General features: G+C 51.0%; 1 protein-coding gene across 3 annotated transcripts in view; it reads right to left on the bottom strand.

The window, feature by feature from the left end:
• Nucleotides 1-20,992, bottom strand: part of RUNX1 (RUNX family transcription factor 1) — a 202,566-nt gene that overhangs the window by 165,733 nt on the left and 15,841 nt on the right. The window lies entirely within an intron of this gene.

The raw sequence follows: 20,992 nt of genomic DNA, 5'->3' as shown, positions 1-20,992 counted from the left end.
TCCATCAGCTGGGTTGGAAGTTCCCATGTTCATATGAATGTTTTGGTGCTGGCACAGGTTGCAGTAGGAAAGCAACAGTGGCACCAGAGCATTCATTTAAAGCAGCATTTTTGTGGCTGTGGGAATTTATTGCTGGTGAAAAGTGACTCCCTGGTGGCTGTGGAGGTTGAGACCCTCAGAGACTCCAGGAGAAGAGAGAAAGCAAACAATTCTCCCACTTGCCATTCCCCAAAATGCATCTCCCTGTGCAAGGACCAGCTCCAGAGGGAAGAGGAGACACAGCAGGACACACAGATAGCCCAGTCTCTGCTGGGACAGCCAGCAAACAAATTCACAATTAAAACAGGAAAGAGTTGACTTGTTTTTCATCTCCCTGATCTACAGTTGGTGTCATCTTGTCTTCCCCAAGAGGGTGGTGGGCACTGCCCAGGCTCCCCAGGGCAGTGGGCATGGCCCCGAGGCTGCCAGAGCTGCAGGAGCCTTTGGGCAATGGGACAGGGCAGGGGGGACTGTTGGGGTGTGCTGGGCAGGGACAGGGGGGACTGTTGGGGTGTGCTGGGCAGGGCCAGGGGGGGACTGTTGGGGTGTGCTGGGCAGGGACAGGGAGACTGTTGGGGTGTGCTGGGCAGGGCCAGGGTGGCACTGGCTGGTCCCTGGGGCTCCCTCCCAACTCAGATATATCCATGATTCCATGGTCATTCCTAAGACCTTGCCAGGACTGGCCTCAGGTGCCTCACACCATTCACACCAAGGCTGAGACAACTGCTCTGCTTCTCACAGAATCATGGAATGGGTTGGGTTGCAAAGGACCTTAAAGGTCATCTTCTTCCAACTCCCTGCCATGGGCAGGGACACCTTCCACCAGTCCAGGTTGCTCAGAGCTCCATCCAACCCAGCCTTGGACACTTCCAGGGATGGGACAGGGATTTTCTGGGCTCTGTATTTCTTTGGGAATGGCTGGGGGATACACAGCCTGGTGTTGGAAATCCTCCAGGACAGTGAGCCAGGATAGCAAACAGAGGGGGTTTATTTGTTACAATTCCTATGTGCCCAAGCAAATCATAGAATGGATTGGGTTGGAAAAGACCTCCCAGATCATCAAGTCCAACCCTTGATCCAACCCCACTGTGATCACCAGCCCAGGGCACTCAGTGCCACGTTCAGTCTCACCTTAAAAACCTCCAGGGATGGGGAATCCACCCCCTCTCTGGGCAGCCCATTCCAATCCCTGAGCACTCTCTCTGCAAAGAATTTCTTTCTGATCTCCAACCTAAACTTCCCCTGGCAGAGCTTGAGCCCTTGCCCTCTTGTTCTCCTGTTGGTTGCCTGGGAGAAGAGACCAACCCCCACCTGGGTACAACCTCCTGTCAGGGAGTTGTGCAGAGTGCTGAGGTCACCTCTGAGCCTCCTCTTCTCCAGGCTGAACACCCCCAGCTCCCTCAGCCTCTCCCCACAGCACTTGTGCTCCAGTCCCTTCTCCAGCCTCGTTGCTCTTCTCAGTTGGGTTGGAAGAGACCTCAGATTATCAAATCCAACCCTTGATCCAACCCCACTGTGATCACCAGCCCAGGGCACAGAGTGCCCTGGGCTGGTGATCACAGTGGGGTTGGATCAAGACATGGTTGATTCTCTGTCCCTGGAGGTGTTTAAGAGGACACTCAGAGCCACCTCCAGTCCCTTCTCCAGCCTCGTTGCTCTTCTCTGGCCCCGCTCCAGCCCCTCAATCTCTTTCCTCAACTGAGGGGCCCAGAACTGAACACAACACTCAAGGTGTGGCCTCCCCAAGGCAGAGTCCAGGGGAATGTGTGAAGTCTTGTGTGTCTAATTCCATGAACCTCTCAGGGAATAATATCTTTGCAGGTTTAGGGTGAAGTTCTGTGCTCTTGGACTTCCCAGGACGCAAACCCACCATTACCATCATCCAGCTCCCATTTCTGCACATCTCCAAGGCTTTCCCTTCACCCTGTCCATGGACAGACACAGAGGCAGGACCTGTACCTTTGAAATGACTCTCAGGACATTACAAATCTCCCTGGAAATCTGCCACAAGCTCCAGTTTATTTTGCAAGGTTTTACTTTTTTGCCTTGAGAGCACCAGCTTGTCTGCAGTCCTGGAAACACCATTAGGGGTCTGTGTGACTCAATTTATGGCTCAGGAAACTGCTCATTCTGCCTTTCAAAGCACCACGTTTTTAGGTCCAGACTTCAGTCAAATGAAAGTCAGATCAAACTGAATGTGTGTTTGTTCCAGCAGGTCCCTCTCCATCCTCTTGACCCACATTCTCCTTCAAGGCAGCTGAACAAGGAGACCACAATTCTGTACTTTCTCTTTCTACCCAAGACAATTTCCACAAGCTCTTGAAACAGAACTTTTCTCTCAAGCTGAAGATGTCCAGACTTAAAATCCTGATTCTCCTGCCTGTTCCAGCTTTGGGCTTTACACTGAGGCTCTCACCAGCTCCCAGGATGGTCTCTCTTCTCTTGTGGGCACAAGGGCAGAACAGCTCCTCATGTCTGTGTCCTCCTCAACCCACTTCCACACTCTTGCAACAAATGAGGCAGAAAACCAAAACCTGTTTGTTTGCCCAGAAACCCCCAATCAGTTCTAGGGTTTGATGCTCTCAGCTCTCCTCCACGTCCCTCCATGCCAGGGCTGGGGAGAAGTTCAGGCATGAGAAGCCACTGCCACGTGACTGCTGTGACAGTCAGTGGTGACAGCTGGGGACAGCCAGGGGTGACAAAGCCATGGCCAGCCAGGACTGTGCTCACCCAAACACAGGCACGTGGGCACATGCCCTGGGAAAGGGGGACCTTGCTCTTCCTGCACAGGATCCCAGGATCACCAGGGCTGGGAGAGACCTTCAGGACCATCCATCCCACTATCATCAGCACCACCAGGATCAACCCCAATCCATGTCCCCAGGGGCCACATCCAGACACCTCCGGGACACTTCCAGACACAGTGACTGCACCACTTCCCTGGGACACTCATTCCAAGGCCTGATCAGTCTTTCTGTAGATTTTTTATTCTAATATCTCATCTGGAACTCCTCTGGTGCAGTTTGAGGCCATTTCCTCTCCTCCTTTCCCCTGGGCCATGGGAGAAGAGCCTGACCCCCCTCACTGCCCCCTCCTGGCAGGGAGTGCAGAGAGAGCAAGGGGAGCTCAGCACCTCCCTGGGCAACCCATGCCAGGGCCTCACCACCCTCTCAGGGCACAATTTCTCCCTAGTGTTCCATGTAGAGCAAACAAATCACACAGACTATTTTGGGTTGGAAGGGACCCACAAGGATCATCAAGTCCAACTCTTGAGTCAGTGGCCCATAGAGGGGATTGAACCCATGACCCTGGCATTGTTACAGCCAAGGTATAACCAACTGAGCTGATCTCTGCCCCCATTCCTCTTAAGGCCATTCCCCTTGTCCTGTCCTTCCATCCCTTGTCCCCAGTCCCTCTCCAACTCTCCTGGAGCCCCTTTAGGCACTGGAAGGGGCTCTCAGGTCTCCCTGGAGCTTCTGCTCTCCACGCTGGATATTCCCAGCTCTCCCAGCCTGTCTCCAGAGGAGAAATCCAGGCCTGAGAGTTTAATTTAAGGTGGGGGTGTAAGTGCTTTCCACACGATGCAATAGCAAAATGTAAACACAATATACACTTACAGATTCTAATACATTCCCCATGAAATTAAATTACCTGTGCACTGGTGAAAGGTTTGCATCACTCAGGAGTGGCAAAGCCATTGACTGAGCTCATTTCCACCTGATACCACTGACACCAACAGGCTTTCCACACATAAAACACCATTGGCAGGAAACCTCCTTCTAAACTCCCCATTTCTAGAACCACCTCCAAGCAAGATTTCCCCTCCCTCCCTTTCACTTCAGGCAGTTTCTTTTTCATGTAGCAGAAACCTGCCAAGTTCAGAAAGGAAGGAAGAGAAACCCCTTCCCTTCCCCCAAGCTAAAATGTTTTAGAAACCTGTACAAGTGACCCAGAATAAGGGTTTTTTTATTTCCTAAGCAAAACAGACAGTTTAAGAACAGGATTACGTGATGTTTTTGAGAGGACAGGGTGATGCTGTGAGGGAATGAGAAGCCTCTTCACAGTAGGAAGGCAATTAAAAACAGGAGGTCGATGCACACCACGGGTCTAAAATTACTTCCCTTTGCCTGAGTGAAGGAAAAGAAACTGTTGGAAAGAGAGGAAACAAGACTGTGGTAGGGCAAGCCCTGGCTTTGCTCCATGTTCCTGTCTTAGGATGCTGCTGGAGAGGGGAACACAGGGGTATGGCTGGTTCTCCAGCTCTCAGGAGCCAGGAGCAGCCCAGGAATGATCCTCACACCCAAGCAGTGCACCTGTGCTGGAAAAGCAGTCACTCTTTCCATCCTCCCCTGGTGCTGGTGCTGACCTGAGCCCTGCCAGCTCCTCTGGCTGCTCCCCCTGCTCCAGCAGCACTACCTCTGTCTGGGACTGAGGGGAAAGAAATTAAGCTGAATAAGTGGAAAATTTGTTACCATATAGTCTATTTAGACAGCAAGTCATGGAATCATGGAAAATCCTGAGTTGGGAGGGACCTGCAAGGATCATCCAGTGCCACCCTGGCCCTGCCCAGCACACCCCAACAATCCCCCTGGCCCTGCCCAGCACACCCCAACAATCCCCCCTGGCCCTGCCCAGCACACCCCAACAGTCCCCCCTGCCCTGTCCCGTTGTCCAAAGGCTCCTGCAGCTCTGGCAGCCTCAGGGCCGTGCCCACTGCCCTGGGGAGCCTGGGCAGTGCCCACCACCCTCTGGGGGAAGAGCCTTTGGCTGAGATGCCACCTGCCCCTGCCCTGGCACAGCCCCAGCCGTGCCCTGGGCCTGGCCCTGCTCTCAGGGCTCAGAGATGGAGCTGCCCCTCAGGAGCAGCTGCAGCCCCCAATGAATCCATCTCCCCTCAGCCTCCTCCAGGCTGAAGAAGCCAATTCCCCTCAGCCACTCCTCATGTGGCCCCTCCAGGCTCTTCACCATCTTTGTGTCCCTCCTTTGGACACTCTCCAACAGTTTTAGACCTTTCTTATATTGTGGCTCGATACTCGAGGTGAGGCCACACCAGAGAAGTGCAGAGCAAGACTTGAAGGGGTGTTTAGTCTGGAGCAGAGGAGGCTCAGAGGTGACCTCAGCACTGTCTGGAACTGCCTGAAGGGAAGTTCTGGCCAGGTGGGGGTTGGTCTCTTCTCCCAGGCACTCAGCAATAGGACAGGGGGGCACGATGGGCTCAAGCTCTGCCAGGGGAAATTGAAGTTGGAGAGTAGAAAGAAATTCTTTGCAGAGAGAGTGCTCAGGGATTGGAATGGGCTGCCCAGAGAGGGGGTGGATTCCCCATCCCTGGAGGGTTTTCAGCTGAGCTTGGCCATGGCACTGAGTGCCATGATCTGGTAAATGGACTGGAGTTGGCCCAAGGGTTGGACTCGATGATCTTGGAGGTCTTTTCCAACCCAATCCATTCTATGATTCTGTGATTCTATCCCCTCCCTTGCCCAGCTGGCAACGCTGTGCCCAGTGCCCCCCAGGACATGGTCTCCCTGTCTCCCAGGGGATGTGATAGGAAGCATCAGAGCTTGAATCATTTAAAACTCCACAGGCCAAAGTGATCAGGAAGGCAGAGAAGGAAACTGTCCTGCCTTGGCAGCAGGGGAGTTTGGATCAGTGCACATGACACCCGAGCTGAGCTTCCATGTGGCTGTGAAAACATGACAAGGCCAAGAGGAAAACATCCACTCTGGGCTTCTAAAAACAGAGCAACTGAAGTTACTTGATAATTACTAAGGATTTTTTTTTCTTTCTGGCAAACCTTGCATGTGCAAACTGCTGCCTACACCTCAGCTGGAAAACCAAACAGAAACACAAGTGTGAAATACTGAGTTGAACACTTAATTCCTGACAGGGCAGGAGTCATCCAGCCAGTGAGTCAGGCTTTGCAAAAAGTATTTTCCAGGTCTTGTGCATGAGTGTGCAGCCCCCACAGGACACATCCTGTGTCATCATCCCCTGCACTGCTGCCCTGCCAACAGCACCAGGGGCCTGGTAACACTTTGTGCAATGGAAATAGGAGGGAAGGGTTGGAATCCAGTTAAAAGTTTCATTCAAGCCCAAAATTTATTTTTTATTTTTACTTGGTGGAAAGAAATGGAATTGGTTGCCCAGAGAAGCTGTGGCTGCTCCATCCCTGGGAGTGTCCCAGGCCAGGTTGGACAGGGCTTGGAGCAGCCTGGGCTGGTGGGAGGTGTCCCTGCCCATGGCAGGGGTGGCACTGGGGGGGCTTTGGGGTCCCTTCCCCCCCAAACCATTCCATGATTCCATGATTCTATGACAGACTCTTAAGCTCATCAGTCCTCATCTCCAAAGCATTCTGGTGAAAAGGAATGATGCTCCTTGCACAGAAAGGAGTGGATTATTGGCTCTTTCCCACCCTCTTCCAGCATCCACTTCCACCACATCTCTCCTACAGCTCTTTGCTCCTGCCACACCTTGGCAGCTCCACCTGCCACAACCCAGAGGTGCCCTGCAATCCCTACCCCTCCTGGACTCCACCTTTTCCTCAACACCCCCCTGGAGACCCAGCACAGCCTCCTTCCTTCCATCCTTCCACCCTGAGTAATAACATAATTAATGTGCACTCCAACCAGCACATGCTGCTAAACAAATGAACAGGCTCTGGTGATTAGGGCACCTTAATTAATGGTTTGGAACAGGACAGGCTTAGAGGGCAAGATGAAATTTCACTGGTCCATCAAACAGACATGCAGAGAAAGAGCCACTGGTGCAAACAAAGGGAGAGGCAGGTGCCAGAGAGGGAAAGCTGCTCCTGTGTGCACTGAGGAACAGTAATTAGTGCTGGTTTTACTGTTCACCCCAAAGAATGTAGGAGAGACTTAAATGGAAACTTGATCCATGGGAGGGAAAACAGCACAGCATCCTGAACTCTGTGCCAGTTTGGCTGGACCTCATCCCAGTCTGCAACATCCTCATGAGAGGCAGCTGAGGGGCAGCTCCATCTCTGCTGGGTCATCAGTGACAGGTCCCAGGGCACGACTGGAGCTGTGCCAGGGCAGGGGCAGGTGGGATCTCAGCCAAAGGCTCTTCCCCCAGAGGGTGGTGGGCACTGCCCAGGCTCCCCAGGGCAGTGGGCACGGCCCCGAGGCTGCCAGAGCTGCAGGAGCCTTTGGGCAATGGGACAGGGCAGGGGGGACTGTTGGGGTGTGCTGGGCAGGGCCAGGGGGGGACTGTTGGGGTGTGCTGGGCAGGGCCAGGGGGGACTGTTGGGGTGTACTGGGCAGGGCCAGGGTGGCACTGGATGATCCTGGTGGGTCCCTCCCAGCTCAGGATATTCCATGATTCTATGACCAGGGTCCAATTTCTTTCCACAGTGGAGTTTGTTTTGAAAAGTCCAAGCAAGTTTTGTTTTCCATCTCCCTGTGTCTGCAGTCACTTAGTGCAGACTTTTTTTGACCTCTCAGAAACTGAGGGGAGAGACTCCAGGCCAGAGGTACCAGTGAGGAATTACCTGCACATCCCTGCTGGAAAAAATGCTGTTCCCAGAAAGGATTTATCCCTGGGCAAGAGACCACCACACTCTGACCTGAGAAAAGCATTTGTGCCTGAAGAACTGAAATGAGCTACAAGAAAGATGGAGAGAGACCATTTCCAAGGGATGGAGGGACAGGACAAGGGGAATTGCTTAAAAATTACAGAGAGTAGGATCAGATGGGATATTGGGAAGGAATTGCTGGCTGGGAGGGTGGGCAGGCCCTGGCACAGGTTGGGCAGAGCAGCTGTGGCTGCCCCATCCCTGGGAGTGTCCCAGGCCAGGTTGGACAGGGCTTGGAGCAGCCTGGGCTGGTGGGGGAGTTGGAATAAGAGGATCTTTAAGATCCTTCCCAACCCAAACCATTCCATGATTCTATGACTTTCCAGACAGACCCTTCCACTTCTCCCACACCAACACGTTGCTGATTCCCCCCCAGCCTGTGCAAAGCTCATCCTTTGCCCTCAAGCCTTGAGTTGGGAATTATTTCCCATCCTTTGCAGCTCCACCTTCTCCCCCTGAAGGAAACCCAAGGCATGAAAGACACGACTCTTCCCATTTAACCACCTGTGAGGTGAATGCAAAGTGTGTTTACCACGAAGCATTACAACAAATAAAATATTTAAAGGAACAGATTTCTCAGCCAAGAGAATTTGCTGCTCCCTTCGGTCCTTCCTGTGCTCCCTTTGGAAGTGCAGCCGAGTATTTATACCCAGGTGGGAGCACAAATGGATACCCAGGCACCTTTCCTGGGTTTGACACAGACTGTGGTGCTGTTCCACTGCCCCATTTTAGCCATTTGAAGGTTCCCAGGATTCCCATGGGAATCACTGACTGAAGTGGTGCCTCCTCTCAGAATTCCAGGATTCATTTTCTTCCATCCTCAGGCAAACCATTTTTAATGGGATGTTTTAACAGCATTTCTTTGGAACTTTCCCTCCTCTCCTTCAGTGCAATCAGTAGATTGGATATTTTTTTTTTTTAAACACACTTCAAGTGGTTTAAATTGGGTGTGTCCCAATTTTCAGGGGATTACAAGTGGTCAAAAATAGAGAAGAGTTTCACCAAAGGTCTGAAATATGTTGAGACAGAACATCTGGGCACTCTCAACACCAGCTTAAAAAATTATTTCTAGCTTAGACTTTTACTTTCCCCTTCCAGCTTTCTCCCCCTCTCTGCTGACTGCAATATGTTGAATAAGTTCTTAATTTATTTTTCCCATTTGCCTCCATTTTTTTTATTATTCTGCCAGTTTGCTGAATTTCCTTCATTTTGAGGCTTCCAGATGGGTTAAAGTCAACTGTCTCTGGGACTGTGTCTTTCTAAACTTCTTCAGGGTAAAATCTGGCCAAAAAAAAGGGAGAAATTAAAAAGCTGGAAACCTCCAGGTGCTGATTTCAATGTGTGAGGAAGGAATTGAGTGGAAGACAAACAGTTATTTAGACTCCCACAGAAAATGAAAAGGACACTCCCTACAAGCCTGGGGGTTGTAATTTCTCTTTTAAAAAGAACACTTCATTAAAGAAATATAACACAAACACTGGCTAGATATACTTAGTCTATTTTTTTGCAATCAATTCAATGTTTATTCCAACCTAGAGAGACTTAAGGATCCTTTAAAACTCCATTTCTTATTCTACTACCTCTTCCAAGCAGTCTGGGAAAAGGAGCCTTTTCCACTAATGAAATTCCTTTTTATATTGGAAAAATTCCTTTTTTTTCCCTGCACTACATAAACTCCCCTTATATATCCTTGTCTCCAAAGAGGACACATCCATCCATTTATTTGTTCAATTTATTTAAGGAATAAAACCATAAATACCTTTAAAAAATGAATGTAGGACTGATAAAACTGATATCATATATATTATATTTATATTTTCCATATAATCCACCCATGTGAATCCTGAGCAGCACCTCTTGAGGGGGGTCTGTATTTCCCCAAAATGCATCATTTAAATTAAAATCTCTTAGGAATCTCAACAGTTCTGCAAATTTCTGGCAGAAAAAGCCCTTCTCCAAATCAGGGGCAGCACAGAATCCTTGCTGTGTTTCTTAAAGGTTTCCCTTAAGGACCTGCATGTTCCCTTTCTCAGGGAGAAGATGTGGCACCAGATGGATTTCTGGCTGGACCTGTTGTGGTTGTGCTTCCACATTAGGAGGGTCCTGCTTTTCTTAATCAGAAGATGCACAAAATACTCCCAGCCTTGTTCTATCTGCTGAAATCTGAAACAGGCAAAGCCTCACTTGGTCCAAGCTGGGATCTGATGAGAATTTTCCCATAAAATCATCTCCTGCTTCCCTTGCATGGCACTCCCTGAAGGGAAGTTCTGGCCAGGTGGGGGTTGGTCTCTTCTCCCAGGCACTCAGCAATAGGACAAGGGGGCACGATGGGCTCAAGCTCTGCCAGGGGAAATTGAAGTTGGAGATCAGGAAAAAATTCTTTGCAGAGAGAGTGCTCAGGGATTGGAATGGGCTGCCCAGAGAGGGGGTGGATTCCCCATCCCTGGAGGTTTTTCCGCTGAGCTTGGCCGTGGCACTGAGTGCCATGATCTGGTAAAGGGACTGGAGTTGGCCCAAGGGTTGGACTTGATGATCTCAGAGGGCTTTTCCAACCCAACTGAGAAGAGCAACAAGGCTGGAGAAGGGACTGGAGCACAAGTGCTGTGGGGAGAAGCTGAGGGAGCTGGGGGTGTTCAGCCTGGAGAAGAGGAGGCTCAGAGGTGACCTCAGCACTGTCTGGAACTGCCTGAAGGGAAGTTCTGGCCAGGTGGGGGTTGGTCTCTTCTCCCAGGCACTCAGCAATAGGACAAGGGGGCACGATGGGCTCAAGCTCTGCCAGGGGAAATTGAAGTTGGAGAGCAGAAAGAAATTCTTTGCAGAGAGAGTGCTCAGGGATTGGAATGGGCTGCCCAGAGAGGGGGTGGATTCCCCATCCCTGGAGGTTTTTCAGCTGAGCTTGGCCGTGGCACTGAGTGCCATGATCTGGTAAAGGGACTGGAGTTGGCCCAAGGGTTGGACTTGATGATCTTGGAGGTCTTTTCCAACCCAATCCATTCTAGGATTCTGTGATTCCCCTGGCACTGGGTGGGTTGGCAGCAAAATGGGACCCTTCTGGAGCAGAGAGCTGGATTCAGAAAGGACAGGGAGCAAACTTGGCACTGAAGACCCAATAAAAAGAAGTGGCACAAGGACCCCTGAGATCAGCTCTTGGTTAAAAGTTGGTTGTAACAATGCCAAGGTCATGGGTTCAATCCCCTCTGTGGGCCATTGACTGAAGAGTTGGACTCGATGATCCTTGTGGGTCCTTCCAGCTCAGAATAGTCTGGGATTCTGTGACTCCTAATTCCCTTGGGAACATCTGGAAATCTGAAATTCTGTCCCTAAATTGGCCAAATATTGTTCTTCACCTCAGAGTTCACCATAACCTTCTACCACAGCTCTATCCTGGGTCATGGAACCCCAGAAAGGTTTGGGTTGGAAGGGACATTAAAGCCCACCCAGTGCCACCCCTGCCATGGGCAGAGACACCTCCCACCAGCCCAGGCTGCTCCAAGCCCCATCCAACCTGGCCTGGGACATTTCCTTCTGGAATGGCTCTGTCAGGCTGATCATTAATACAAACCACCTTCTCTATGGATATCTGTTAAGAAAACAAAATATTCTGGCACAGCAAGACATGGCAGAGGGGTTTAATCTTTCAGATAGTCCTGTAAAAAAAATGGCCCTATTTTTGACAGGCACTAACAAATAAAGGCTTCTGTGCTTATCTGAGTGGAAAACTCTTATCAGGAGAGAGCCATTTGTGTTGCAAATGAGATGGCAGGGAAGAGATAATGAACCACCACAGGGTCTGTTTTAACACCTGATAGAGGATCAAGGTTCATACCGAGCAACTCTTCCACTGAGGGTCAGAAATGCAGAACACAAGCTGTAAGGTTTGCCCTGCAGTTGAAACTGGAGCTCTGAGCTGAGCTTGCCAGCTTGAAATCCTGAAGCTGAAATCCTGAAGCCTCCTACTCCTTCCCCGTGGAGTAGGAGAGTTTGTGGTGGATCAGGAGCTCTGCAGGGACCTCTGGGTGAGGAAGACACTGAAAACCCTCCTCAGGAAATTGTAGATCATGGAATCATAGAATGGTTTGGGTTGGGATGGACCTTAAAGATCTTCTCATTCCAAGCCCTCCACCAAAGACAGAGAACCTTCCACTAGACCAGGTTGCTCCAAGCCCTGTCCAACCTGGCCTTAAATACTTAAACAAGAAAAGTAAAGAAATACTTTCTAAGGAGAAGCCTAAAAAATTAAATAAATCCCCCTAAAGTGCTCCAACCATGGAAGGCCCATCTACAAGTGCAGATTCAGCTTTTCCCCACACAGACTCAGCTCTCTACTCCAGCCTCCTGCCCCAGCCCAGCTGCTGATGTGGGGAGGTGTGAGGTGGCACCAGTGCCCTGCTCTGCTGTGCCATCCAATACAGAGATGATGTGCTGGGAATAAAGCAAACCAAATCTGCGCTGCTGTTGGAAAAACTGAGCTCAGCTGGGCCTATCTGTGGCCCAGCAGAGCCCCCCTGACCTCCAGCCTGCCTATCACCACCAACCAAGGGGTGGCTGTGGTGGCATTAGTGGTGTACGTGGCTTCTGCCTGCCCACAAGACAAAACCTGAGGCTTCTTTGCAGCTTCACTTTCGATGAAAGTCCTCGGGGCAAACGGCACCACATTCACATTTCTGGGGAGTATCAGATGAAATCAAAGCCAATCACAGCCCTAGAAAGTCAGAGCCACAGACTGGGGATGTTTTCTAAGGAGCAGCTTCTTCCACGGACAGAAGGGAAAGGGTAAAGAGGAGTCAAGTGATGTTGGCAACAGATACAGAATCACAGAATATCCTGAGCTGGGAGGGACCCCCAGGGACCAGCCAGTGCCACCCTGGCCCTGCCCAGCACACCCCAACAGTCCCCCCTGCCCTGTCCCATTGCCCAAAGGCTCCTGCAGCTCTGGCAGCCTCGGGGCCGTGCCCACTGTCCAGGGGAGCCTGGGCAGTGCCCACCACCCTCTGGGGGAAGAGCCTTTGGCTGAGATCCCACCTGCCCCTGCCCTGCCATAGCCCCAGTCGTGCCCTGGGCCATGCTCTCAGTGACCAGAGAGAAGGGATCAGTGTCTGTCCCTCCACTTCCCCTTGTGAGTGGCTATAAAGTCTCACCTCAAGTGTCCCAGGCCAGGCTGGACAGGGCTTGGAGCAGCCTGGGCTGGTGGGAGGTGTCCCTGCCCATGGCAGGGGGTGGGAATGGATAATCTTCAAGGCCCCTTCCAACCCAGGGCATTCTATGATTCTATGATTTTATGCTCTGTGGCATGTAAAGGAAAGTCAGAAAAAGGAAAGAAGATTTCACACCCTAAACCCATCTTTTTAAAGGATAAAACAATGCAGATTCATTACTAAATACAGACTGTTATTGCATTACCTACCAAGAAATGACACAGGAGAGTAGAACTGAATCACAGAATCCCAGAATTGTCTGGGTTGGAAAGCACCTCAAAGCCCACCCAGTGCCACCCCTGCCATGGGCAGGGACACCTCCCACCAGCCCAGGCTGCTCCAAGCCCTGTCCAACCTGGCCTGGGACACTCCCAAGGATGGGGCAGCCACAGCTGCTTTGCCCACCCTGTGCCAGGGCCTGCCCACCCTCCCAGCCAGCAATTCCTTCCCATTGTCCCATTTAACCCCACTCTCTTTAATTTTTGAGTCATTCCCCTTGCCCTGTCCCTCCAGGGCCTAGGGAAAATTCTCCCTCCCTCCTTCTTGTCAGGTCCTTTCAGGCCCTGGAAGGCCACAACGAGGTCACCCTGGAGCCTTCTCTCCTCCAGGCTGAAATTTCTAACCTATTTTTTTTCCTGAAAATTGAACTCCTTACTAGAAGCTCAATTTTTAGCAAAAGAAAAATTTCTTATTCTTAATAATAATAAAAGGTCTTATTTAACTGATGCTGATCAGAATATAGGTCCAGTTGGTTTAAACAAGCATGTCCTGAGATTCTTCCCAGAGAAGGAGTGCTCTGATAATATTGACAGATTTTATCCAAAGCTCCAGAAAAGAAGCATTTTTGGTAGAGGAAAGAAAACTCCTTTTCTGCCAGGCCCAGAATTCTGATCAGAGAGAAGGAATGGAAAGCCTGTTATGTTCATTCATGGCTGAGCTTTGAGGTCAGGGGTTCAGAAGTGAGTAAAGGTGGCATGGGAAGCCCAGGGGACATTCTGGTGGCCACAGAGGGAGTCACATGAGTCCAGAGCTTTTGCAGCCCCTGCATGGGTGAGCCTGAGCTTTCCTTCTGAGCCTCACACACGTGCTGAGCTCTGGAGGGGTGAGGAACCTCCTCCACAGGCTGTGCACAAAGTGAGGGCTGCAAACAGGAACCAGACAGGCAGGAAAGAACAACCTTCAGCACCACAAAGGGGCTCCCACCAGACCCAGGGGAGCACATGAAGGTCATGGCAATAAAGTCACTTTGAGGCTGGCAGAGACCTTCAGGATCACCCAGTCCCACCATCACCAGCACCACCAGGATCACCCCCAATCCATGTCCCCAAGGGCCACATCCAGACACCTCTGGGACACTTCCAGACACAGTGACTGCCCCACCTCCCTGGGACACTTAGAATCATAGAATGGATTGGGTTGGAAAAGACCTCCAAGATCATCAAGTCCAACCCTTGGTCCAACTCCAGTCCCTTTACCAGATCATGGCACTCAGTGCCACGGCCAAGCTCAGCTGAAAAACCTCCAGGGATGGGGAATCCACCCCCTCTCTGGGCAGCCCATTCCAATCCCTGAGCACTCTCTCTGCAAAGAATTTCTTTCTGCTCTCCAACTTCAATTTCCCCTGGCAGAGCTTGAGCCCATCGTGCCCCCTTGTCCTATTGCTGAGTGCCTGGGAGAAGAGACCAACCCCCACCTGGCCAGAACTTCCCTTCAGGCAGTTCCAGACAGTGCTGAGGTCACCTCTGAGCCTCCTCTTCTCCAGGCTGAACACCCCCAGCTCCCTCAGCCTCTCCCCACAGCACTTGTGCTCCAGTCCCTTCTCCAGCCTCGTTGCTCTTCTCATCCAGAGACAGTGACTGCACCACATCCCTGGGACACTTCCAGACACAGTGATTCCACCACCTCCCTGGGACACTTATTCCAAGGCCTGACAGCTTTTGCAGGGAAAAAAATGTCTAATATCTCATGTGAAGCTCCCCTAGTCCACCTGAAGTCCTTTCACTTGAGTCATGACATCTCATCCCTGCACAGCTGCAGAACAGGCTCCAAGTCTGCATCACCCTGAGACAGACACAGAGATCTTTGCCTAACTCTGAGCCTAAAAACGCCTTTTACTTTGTGTTCCCCGTTCTGGTCTCCTCCAAAAACGCTCTGGGGTCAAACCAAACCTCATCAAGCGCTGGCAGAACCTCAGGCTGAGGCGACAGGAGTGGGTGCAAACCTACACAACCCCAACGTGCGCTTTGAAGAGCACGAATTTATTTCCACCTCCTTCACCACCGGCTGAGCTCCTGCACCTCTGTAGAGCAGGAGAGGTCCCTTCTAGGAGGGGGATAGCAGTGAGTGACTGCAGAACGCGGCAGGGCTGGCAGGAGCTCGGCACAGGAAAGCCCCGGGCGGGCTGGGCAGGGACGGAACTGCTGCAAGAGCAGCGCGGGGCTCTTATCGGGCGGCGCAGGGGCTGCGGTTTGCTCGCTCTCGCAACCCTTCGCCAACCGCCACTTACTTGGTGCTCGACAAACAGGATGGGGGCCCCAAAGCTTCGCCCCAGCTCCGGGGACAGGGTCCTGCAGAGTGGCATGGGGTGGCTATGGGGGTCAGGGGTGCCCCCGAGGTGGGCAGAGGTGGGTCCTGCCTGCAGAGCTTGGCTGGGGAGAAAAGCACGAAGTGTGGGGAGCAAAGCAAGAGGTGGGGGGAGCAAAGCAAGAGGTGGGGGGAGCAAAAAGTGTGGGGAGCAAAGCAAGAGGTGGGGGGAGCAAAGCAAGGAATGTGGGGAGCAAAAAGTGTGGGGAGCAAAGTAAGAACCGTGGGGTGCAAAGCAAGGAATGTGGGGAGCAAAGCAAGAAGTGTGGGGAGCAAAGTAATAGGTGTGGGGAGCAAAGCAAGAGGCGTGGGGAGCAAAGCAAGAAGTGTGGGGAGCAAAGTAATAGGTGTGGGGAGCAAAGCAAGAGGTGTGGGGAGCAAAGCAAGAGGTGTGGGGAGCAAAGCAAGAAGTGTGGGGAGCAAAGCAAGAGGCGTGGGGAGCAAAGCAAGAGGTGTGGGGAGCAAAGCAAGAGGTGTGGGGAGCAAAGCAAGAGGTGTGGGGTGCAGGATAGGCTGAGCTTCCACCTGCTGGCTCGGTGCTGTTCCACCCAAGAGAGGTTTTTAGGGAAGGGGTTGTGCTCCACTCAGGTGCCAAAGGGCTCAATCAAGCTGATCATCATCTCCCTGCTCTGTGTAGCACCTGATTTTGGGCAGAGGAGCTGCAGTTGGATAGTTTGGATTAGAGATTAGGAAAAAATTCCTGGCTATGAGGGTGGGCAGACCCTGACACAGGTTGGGCAGAGCAGCTGTGGCTGCCCCATCCCTGGGAGTGTCCCAGGCCAGGTTGGACAGGGCTTGGAGCAACCTGGGCTGGTGTGGGCCCACTTTAGGCATATGTTGAATTCTGGGCAGTCACCTTTGCCACATTAACTGTCTATCCCTGGAAGTGTCCAAGGCCAGGTTGGATGGAGCTCTGAGCAGCCTGGGATAGTGGAAGGTGTCCCTGCCCATGGAACGGGGTGGGAGCAAGATGGGCTTTAAAGTCCCTTCTAAGCCAAAGCATTCCATGATTCTGGGATTCAATTCCTGTGGCATAAACAGCACAGGGATATGGACATTTCTTTGCTCTGCAGTCCCCCTGCACAGGCTGGAGCAAAGCACTGGATGAACAGAGATGCTACAACTGGAGTGGCCAAGGAAGGGCTGGCCGTGGCACTCAGTGCCCTGGGCTGGGGAACAAGGTGGGCATCGGGCACAGGGGGGTCTGGATGATCTCATAACTCTTTTCCAACCTAAATCATTCTGGGATTCTGTGCCTTTGCTCACAGCCTGTGGCAGAGCCAGGACTTCTGACACCATTTCTGGACAGTTCCTACTGCCCAGTTTCAACCCCTGCACCAAACTTTGCTGCTCAGGCTCCTCAAGGAGCACATTCCATTTTCCAAGGTCACTTGGGCTGCCCTAGAGAGAACCCTGCTCTGTCTGCAAACAAGCCAGGGACCAGCCTGGAATTCTACCCAGAAGTGAGATATGGGAAAAGCCAAACATGCTCTGCCCCTGCTCTGATAATTGTCTGGTCAAAGTTTAGTCTCTGTCCCAGAGGTGGTGCCTGTGCCAAGAGCTCCGTAACCTGCAAGAGCTTCTGGCACTGCCCAGTGCTGTGGAGGATCAACAACAGAGAGAGCAGGGGAAAAAGTTGCTCCAGAATGAGATTTTTGGAAAAATGAAACTTTACTTCTAAAATATTTTAAGGAAAGAAAAAGAAGAAACACTTTAAATGGATGCAAAGTGTTTTCTCACATCTCCCTGTCCCACAACAATCTCCTGCTTTGCTGGATCCTGGAAGGTTTTTAGGGAGTCTCTGAGGAGTGAGTGGGACTGACCTGTGCCCTAATCCTGTTCTTGTCCATGGCCATCCCTGGGCTGTGCTGGGACAGGGAGGTACCAAGTATCACCTTCTACCAAGATGGTCTAGTGGGAGGTGTCTCTGCCCATGGCAGGGGGTTGGAACAAGATGATCTTTAAGGTCAGTTCCAACCCAAACCATGCTATGATTTCATGGCTCCATCAAGATGGTGTTAAGCCAGACTGGAGCAAAACTTAATGCTCTGCTTCTCCTGGATCTGAAATTCTAACAAGCTTGAATGACTCTTGTATCACAAACTGTTTGTCACCTGGTCTTATTTCTTTTCCTGTTTCCATATTGGAATCATAGAATACCCTGAGCTGGAAGAGAGGACCCACAAGGATCACTGAGTCCTACTCAATGCCCACAAACAGCTCTTTGCATTTTCAAGTTCTCCTGATGCTCAAAAGGGATTGGAAAACATTTTCCCCGTGGATTTTCTGTATGTTTTGCTGTTTGATTGCCCATTGCAGCTGGAGAAATGCAGTTTTGGGGCTCTGAAATCATGTGTAATGTGAGGGAAAACTTCTGATTAAAACATTGGCTTGATTAGATTTGAGTTTCAAAGCAAACCCAGGATCTTTGGGTAGACAGTTGAGCTCAGAACTCAAGTCAAGAAATCAAGAAAATTCAAGTTTCTGTTTCCAGAACTGCCAGACTTCCAATATGATGATTTTCCCCTGATTCATGAGGATGAGGAAGATGCTGTTCCCAGAGAAGTTTAAGCAGTTTCTGGATGTGTTTGACTATCTCTGTGTGTCACTTTGGCCCAACTGAACTGCAAACTTTTTATCAGGCTGCTTTTCTGTGGAGGCAGGGCCTGTGTGATGGTTCCCTCTGTACCTCCCCCAGCTCTTGTGGTTTGTGGGCCAACTTTAACCAAGTTTGATAGAGCAGAAGTGGCCTGAAGTTCCTGCAGCTCTCACAAAAGGTGGGGGTGGCCTGGAGGCTCTGTCAGAGCTCCCAGGGAAGGATGAGAGATTTCAGAGATTCCTTGGGAAGGGAAGAATCTTTAATCAGATTAAAGCCTTATCAGATGTAGGAAAGCACAGCCACAAAGCCTGCAGGGCATCAGCCTTCCCTGGGTCTGCCTGGGACAGCATCTCAGGGCTCTCTGAATGCATCAAACCACTCTTGCCCTGAATTCAGGTGGCTCAATCCATCTGAAATTTCCCCCCTAAGTCCAGTGTTTCCACAGAGAAGATTTTTAGTGGCTTTACGTGCTTTCAAATTAAGCTTTTTGAAATTTCCCACTAAAGCAAGGCTTAACTAGGAAAAAAATGGCCAATTTTCAGAAGTTTCCCACAGCCCCAGTAGCAAGAGGGGTTTATACCACATTATCCTGGTTGTGGGGAAGGGCCCCATTACCAACATGATGAGAGCAGTTGGATTTAATGGTTTCTATAAACACCATTATGGCCCATGGGCTCCTCACTGGAGATATTCCAGGCCCAGGTGGACACAATCCTGTGCCATGTGCTCTGGGATGACCCTTCTGAGCAGGGAGGTGGCCCAAGATGGCCCATGAGCTCCTCATGGGAGATATTCCAGGCCCAGGTGGACACAATCCTGTGCCATGTGCTCTGGGATGAACCTTCTGAGCAGGGAGGTGGCCCAAGATGGCCCATGGGCTCCTCACTGGAGATATTCCAGGCCCAGGTGGACACATTCCTGTGCCATGTGCTCTGGGATGACCCTTCTGAGCAGGGAGGTGGCCCAAGATGGCCCATGGGCTCCTCACTGGAGATATTCCAGGCCCAGGTGGACACAATCCTGTGCCATGTGCTCTGGGATGACCCTTCTGAGCAGGGAGGGGGCCCAAGATGTCCCACTGTGGTCCCTTCCAACCTCACCCATCCTGGGGATTCTGGGAAGAACATTTTTGATGTCATTGGTCACATCAGTAGAATGTGCTGTGAGACAGGTCTTGAGATGTTCCACTTCCAATTATCTTACAAAGAGAAACACCCTGAAGTTTCCTGGGGCTCAGGCAAAGTGACTCAGAGGTCCAGCACTGAATCTCACACAGAAAATCATTATTAATCATAGAATCATAGAATGGATTGGGTTGGAAAAGACCTCCAAGATCATCGAGTCCAACCCTTGGGCCAACTCCAGTCCCTTTACCAGATCATGGCACTCAGTGCCACGGCCAAGCTCAGCTGAAAAACCTCCAGGGATGGGGAATCCACCCCCTCTCTGGGCAGCCCATTCCAATCCCTGAGCACTCTCTCTGCAAAGAATTTCTTTCTGATCTCCAAATTTCCCCTGGCAGAGCTTGAGCCCATCGTGCCCCCTTGTCCTAATGCTGCAAAGGGGTTCTGGTTTGGTGGAGGACCCACCCCAAGCTGGGCTGATGTTCCCAGCAGGACACAAGCCAGCATGGTTAGTTTGATTTATTGTAGGGCCCATTGAAAGGCAATGCTCAGTAGGATTAAATAAGGAAAGAAAATCTTGCAGTTATAACACTGAGCACTTGAACCAACCCTTTGCCTTGAATCCTCATCGGGGGTTTTTTATCTACCACATCACAACTTGCATCAAAACTGTGACTCAAGCTGCTGACACAAGTTTCACATCTATTAGAGGGAAAAAGTAAGAAGCTAAAAAAACCAGTCTAGAAATACTTCTGGGTTTCCTCCCCCTGCTCTCCCTCCCTCCCTCCCTCCCAACAGCACATGCCACTGTTGAGCTTTGTGCTGGTGCCATGGCACTGCCCAAATTAAACTGGCAGGGCAGGTCCTGGGCAGGAACCTTCTAGGAGAGCCTGGAAAAGGGAAAGGAAAAACCCACAGAAAGACACACACATGTTGGGCCAATGGCAAAGTGTATTAAAGTTGGGATTTGGGGAAAGAATCAGAAACCTTGTAGGTGTATCCAGCACTTACACGGAAAGGACCAAAGGCAAGATGTTGACTCAGGACTTTGTGTAAGCTCAGAAATTGAGGGGCAGGGATGTTCCAGCACCAGGAGCAGCCAGTCCTTCCATCCCAGAGAGGATTTCTGTGGATTTCTCCATCCCTGGAAGTGTCCAAGGTTGGATGAGGTCTGGAGCAACCTGTTCTAGTGGAAGGTGTCGCTGGCAGGGGGTGGAATGAGATGATCTTCTAAGTCCCATCCAACCCAAACCATTGTGAGATTCTGAGATCCCCTTCTGACTTTCTGTGTCAAGTGGACAGGGATGAGGCTCCAGGCACCATGATCAAAGGTAACAGGTCCAGGTGCTCAGCACAAAGCCCTGCTTTCTGTTGGCCACCTGTGCCCATCTGATGCCAACCAAAGTGGGATGATACCAGTGAAGAAAAGCAGGATAATTTTACAAGGTGCCAGGATGACATTATGAAAAAGGAGGGACTTAATTCAAACACTGGAATTTCAAAAAAAAAACAACACAAAAAAACCTGGACAAATGCCAGTGGATTATCCTCAGAGCACAACCTGTGGGAGTTGCTTCTATGGCATTATTCTGGCTCATGGGCAAAGGCAGCTCCAAACACCTGTGTCTCAAATGTCAGCAGTTGGTCCTCATGTTTCCCTCACCCAACAATCCTCTCAGCTACAGCTGCTCAGGAATATTCCCTATGCAAGCTGGAAAATGCAGCCCCCAGTGGAATTACTGCAGAGGTCAGCTGAGCAAAAGTGGCTTTGCTAATTCAAGGGCTAAATCAGTCACACAGTGAAATCCTCCTTCCCTTTCCTGCTCTCTTCTTGACTTTCTCTCCCTCCTTTCTGCACTGAATT

This window comes from Pithys albifrons, chromosome 1 (genome assembly GCF_047495875.1).
Source record: "Pithys albifrons albifrons isolate INPA30051 chromosome 1, PitAlb_v1, whole genome shotgun sequence".
NCBI classification, from domain to species: Eukaryota; Metazoa; Chordata; class Aves; order Passeriformes; family Thamnophilidae; genus Pithys; species Pithys albifrons.
The sequence above is the reverse complement of the archived record's forward strand: the minus strand, read 5'-3'. Positions and strand labels throughout refer to the sequence as shown.